Below are 6078 nucleotides of genomic sequence, written 5' to 3' on the forward strand. Positions count from 1 at the left end.
GGGCGGAGGACACCCTACAGGGGAGCAGCTCACCTCAAAATGACCCGGGGGCACCAGACGTGTGTCCAACCCAATAGGGCAGAGAACCTACTGCGTATGGGGCTCCGGAGCAGACGGACGGTCACTGCTCCTCTGATGAAGTTACATCAGGATTGGACTCCGCTGATTGGTAAAGGGTTGTCTTCTCCGATGAGTCACGTTTTCGTCTTCATGGAACGGATGGACGTTGGCGTGTCAGGAGAGAAACATCAGAGAGGGAACACCCCGCAGCCATTGCTGGAAGAACACAAGCTGGTGGGGGCAGCGTTATGGTCGGGGGAGGTTTTCCTGGGATTCTCTGGGCCACTCGTCCATGTGGAAGGCGCTCTCAGCGGATCTGAGTATGAATCCATCCTTGCAGATCACGTACACCCATACATGCTGACTGTCTTCCCTGGGGCGGATGGGATCTTCCTGCAAGACAATGCGACACGTCACATGGAGAGAAATGTCTGACGATGGTTGGAAGAGCCTGACAAAGACTTCCAGTACTACCCTGGCCCCTAATCCCCCTCCAGCATCTGTGGGACCACCTCGCTGGTCATGTTCGTGACAACCTACCAGGACCTTATGGGGTCACTCCGGGCACTTCTAGCTGCTGCCCGTGCTGCACACGGTGGTTACTCCGGATACAAATAATGGGGCTCCACTGTGCATTCTGTATGACTGACCTAAAGATCAGCCATAATGGGCAACTGTAAGGGAACATTCACATGTAACGGATTCACTGCAGATTGTTTTTCCACATCAAATCTACAGTTCTTGAAAGGAAATCTGCTGCAGAAGATCCTCATCAGTTCATGTGGATTTCCTTGCAGATATTTCTTTTTTCTGTGGATAATATCTGAATTATTATGATGCTGAATAACGGTAGAAATCCGTAGTGAAAATATGAGGCAGAAACGGAGATGGTGCAGCTTACAAAATCCCGAAGGTCATGGATTTCTTCAGATCTCTTTGCTGGTGCCGCAATCCATCGTGGATTTCCCACCCTACAGACCTGTTACCTGTGGACAAGCCCTAGGAATGTGACCACCTCTGGTAAGGGCCATATTGTGTAGACGACTGGGTCAGAGCGTCTCCTAAACGGCCTGTCTTGTTGGTGGTCCCCGTTATGTAGTGGTTAGTACCTACCAAAAATACTCCAAGTGAACTGAGCGCAGGGTCATTGTCACCCAAGGCTCATGGAGGCGAAGGCGAGTCCGTCACCGATGAGCTAACGCAGAGAAAATTACCGTCAACGTTCCTGCTGGCTATCATAGAAAGGTGTCAGGACATCACAGCGTGCTGCGTATGGGGTCAGTGTGCGAATGCTGGCCCCTGTCCACTGCCGAAAGTACCTGCAATGTGCACATGAGCATCAGAACAGATGGAAGAAAGGGACGGCCAGGGGAGGAGATGGACTATGGGAAGGAGGGCACTATGGTCTGCACTATGCGGTCTGATGAATCACATTACATCATGGCTGGGTGTGCAGGTCCCCTACCTGCGAAGAGATCTCACCAGGTGCACTAAGGAAAGAGCCTGATCTGAGGACTCACTAATTCCAGCAAAAATATTAACCCTTAAAGAAATTATACTAAATTTATTAATAGCTTTACATAAAGTGACGGACAAACATCGATCACTACGGTAGGAATACCATCTGTCAGTCAATCCTGAGGTACTGATTTATCTTTTGGGGATTCTAAGGTGGAGGCCAGTAAATGTATGTGTATTTATTGCCGGCACTAGCGGTTTTCGTTTTTACAGCTGTAGGTATCAACCTGTGGATCTGACCCGGCGCGTGAATTGCTGGGTATAGTGAATGTACCCCGCTGTGCCACTCAGGCATTCCATATCAAATCTGTTTTCCACTTTTTGATTCAGAGCGTGGACTTACAGAGTGAGTTATGTGGGTTATCAAGGTGTTTATCGGTGGTGGCCACCTTTAACTGTTTGAACCTGACCCTTGAAATGCAACATATTTTTGTCATTCTGTTCTTTTTTCACAGAGTATCCCCCGTTTTCATAACAATACATAAGTAAATATCTTCCCATTCCGTGGTCGCAGGACTGGACGTCCTCTCCCCTCCTTTCACTATTATCTGTGGGTCCAACTATCTAGCATTACATACTGCAATACACCGGTGTATCAAAATCGGTGTCATACACCCGTCTCACGGAGCTCGCATTATATGATGTCACTCCGTTATCTTCAAAACTATTTTGATTATTTGTCTTTATTCACCCCCTGATGATCCCACACCGTGGGGGAAACGCGTTGGGGTATTTAGTCTTATTAAGATTAGTGTAATTATCACACTTTCATAATAGGGTGTGTTCTTCATCTTTTGATGTACTTTGTACCTTCTGATCAGCATCTGTATCATTAGGGTCGTATATAAAGTTCATCTCTCTGTTTTTTATGTCTGTCTGTTCGGTAGTTTGCCAGAAGGCTATTACCCTATCCGTTGTCATTTGTTTGAGGGTTAGGCAGGAGCTTTTAGCCAAGGTTCGAGGACAGGGAGTCCCCACCATCAGGGGCCGTCCCTGGGCTGAGGTGGAGAGTAGGGTGTTTACTTAGGGTCAGCCCCTCCCCCTCCTCCTCTCTCTCCCCCCCTCCCTATCAAGGGGTAATCTTAGTCGGTGGTATTCCTACCGTAGTGATCGATGTTTGTCCGTCACTTTATGTAAAGCTATTAATAAATTTTGTATAATTTCTTTAAGGGTTAATATTTTTGCTGGAATTAGTACCTTGTTTGTCTGTTTGACCCATTATAATCTTATATCTCCACCCGCTGGAATTAGTCTGATCTGAAGAATCACATTTAGGGCTGCAGCTAACGATTATTTCAGTAATCGAGTATTCTACCGATTATTTTTACCATTAATCGAGTAATCTAATAAGAAAAAAAAAAATTTATAAACTGTTTTCCTTTAGAAAAACTCACCCCCTGCCATCAGACCCCAACACCCTTCGCTCCCCCATGTGCGATCAGCCCAAGTGCATCAGTTCCCCCCAGTGCTATCAGCTTCGTTCCCCCCAGTGCCATCAGCTCCGTCCCCCCCCCCAGTACCATCAGCTCCGGTCCCCCAGTGCTTCAGCTCCACGCCCCAAGTGCCATCAGCTCTCTTCCACCCCAGTGTCATCAGCTCTCCCCAACCCCAGTGCAAACAGCTCTACTCCCCCAGTGCCATCAGCTCTCCCCCACCCTACAGCCATCAGCTCTTCCCCGCCCCAGTGCCATCAGCTCCACTCCCCCAGTGCCTTAAGCTCTCCCCATCTAGTGCCATCCGCTCTCCCCACCCCAGTGCCATCAGCTCTATTCCCCCAGTGCCTTCAGCTCTCCCCCACCCAGTGCCATCATCTCCCCCCACTTAGTGCCATCGGCTGTCACCCACCCCAGTGCCTTTAGCTCTCCCCACCCAGTGCCTTTAGCTCCATTCCCCCTTGTGCCATCATATCTCCCTCTTGTGCCATCATCTCTCCCCCCTTGTGCCATCGTCTCTACTCCCCTTGTGACATCTCTCCCCTAAGGCCAGGCCACACTTCAGTTAAACCGTGAAAGCCCAGCCTGCCGTCCTCCTGACACCCAGAGTGCACAGCGTCATTAGTTGCTATGACACTGTGCACTCCGGGCGCCCGACCTTACTCGTGCACCCACCCCCTCGGTGTCACCAACTTACTGTAACGGATCTCCTGGCACCCCAACTGGGTACCTCCGTCGATAGATGCTCCTAGTGCTTTCCGAGGACTCCAAGCACTCCACTTGACACCGTACGCACTGCAGACCCCACGAACACCCGAAGCTTGGTTGAGGTCTCACCGTCTCCTACCCACCCTGGACCTACGACAAGTCTCCAGGCTCCAGTGGGTGAACCTCTCCTAAAGCCCGAGAACAGGAACAGCTCTTACAAGAGCTAGTAGTTATGCCAGGGGAGTATAGCAACTCTTCAGCGTATAGCAATCCCCCAGTGTCGATCAGTTATCCAAACACCAGCCTCAACATGATGAAAGATAAAACAGGCACTCTTTATTGAGGGCTACTCGCCCGTATTTATGCAGGTCCCCATCTAGTGGACACGCCCCTAGGGTACCATATGGAAGACTGTGACACAGGACAGATATGCAGCAATTCAGGATACACAGACACAACACATCCCCACAATGCATCATGGTTTCCTCCTCTCTGCCCTGGAGACACCCGAGGAGCAATTCAATTATCTCTCAGGACAAAGGGAAATCGCCAATACACATGTGGAGACAACAGGACAGACATCACCATTTAAACACACAATGGGACAATGGCACAATGGGACAATAGAAACACACCCAGCATATTCCTCCCCTCTGTCTAGGAGATAATTGAGTCAATTTCTGTATCTACTCAACTATCTCCCACGCTGAAAAGTTACACTTCTTATAAATTGTTACAACTTTGTGAGTTTACATTGTACATACATATAACTTATATCAATTTAACCAGTATAACTTGGGGACAAACCTATCCAAAATTCACTTGAATAGGTTCAGGGGTTTAAAAGTTAGTAAAAGTATCTTAAAGGGCCGTAATCCTGATGCAAGAGGCTGGTAAACAGGCCTCTCCAAAACCCAGTGGCGAGGTTGGTTTCGCCACACTTACGTTTCCAGCAGGGGCACCGCCGACACTCCATCGTTCCGCGCTGCTCTGGGCCTGACGTCACACAGTGCGTCAGGTTGCGGCGTGCGTACGTCAGGAGGTCAGTGCAGCGCGGGACCATGGACGTGCTGTGGAGTGTCCGAAGGCCCCCTGCTGGAAAGGTGAGTATTCCGAGCGCAGCGGTAGACCACAGAGCGGAAGTAAGCGCTTCACTCCCGCTCCGTGGTCACGTGACACAAACGAATCATCGATGCAAAAACATTGCATCAAGGATCTTTTTGTGTCGAATTACTCGATTTAATCGTGTACTCGTTGCAGCCCCAATCACATTACATCATGTGGACGGCTGGATGTGTGTGCGTCACTTACCTGGGGAGAGATGGCACTAGGTGCACTTTGGGAAGAAGATGGCCTGGTCTGAGGAGTCACGTTACATCATATGGACAACCAGGTGCATGCGCATCATTTTTCTGGGGACCAGATGGCACCAGGTGCACTATGGGAGATAGTGCAGACCATAGTGCACTATGTGGTCTGATGTTAGGGCCGGGTGTGTGTGCGTCACTTACCTGGGGAGGAGATGGCACCAGGTGCACTATGGGAAGAAGACAAGCTGGTGGAGGCAGTGTGAGGCTGTGGATAATGCTCTGTTGGAAACCTGGGCTCCTGGCACCATGCGGATGTGACACCTACAGGAGACCACTTCATGGCAGCGGTGCCCTCTTCCAGCAGGATAACGCCCCAACCACTCAGTAAACACTTTCCAGGAACGAGGAACATGAAAAAGAGATGAAGGTGATGTCTTGTCAGGATGTATTTGCCCCCTCCACCATGCTCATATTTAGTCTTTTTTCATTTGGCATAACTCATCACCATGTGTTATGGGTGAATTTACATAGGACTGCAGGTAAACCGACCGCTCGTTATCCCTAATACAAGCAATGCAGCCCCAATGAGTTAGGGACACATTCAGCCCTTCTACATCCCTGTCTTTCATGATGCAAAGTTATTACAGGCCTGCGATCTGTATCAGTTCTCTCCTGAGCAGGGTCTATATTACAGATTTAATCCCAAAGTGATTATGTAAATCAATGCCAGGCATCATTTCCATATTAATTTGCGCTTTATTTGTGGCCCGACCATTATCTTGTGTATTATATACTGTATCCAACGCGTACAGAGCAAGATTAGTGCATCAAAGTCAAGCGCATCAGCAGAAGATGATCCGGAACGGTGGGTGGTATAATTGTATGTTGTATAGAAATGGAGCCCTCGTATTCTTAAACCTTCTGTCTATCCTTGAAGATACGAATCACGATCTTCCTATGTTTTTTTACATTTTAAATTGTGGCATTAATAATGTGATGATTGAAAAATCGCAACCCCCAAATAAAATAATAATCTAATTATAATAATA

This window comes from Bufo gargarizans, chromosome 7, assembly GCF_014858855.1.
Source record: "Bufo gargarizans isolate SCDJY-AF-19 chromosome 7, ASM1485885v1, whole genome shotgun sequence".
In the NCBI taxonomy this organism is placed as follows: domain Eukaryota; kingdom Metazoa; phylum Chordata; class Amphibia; order Anura; family Bufonidae; genus Bufo; species Bufo gargarizans.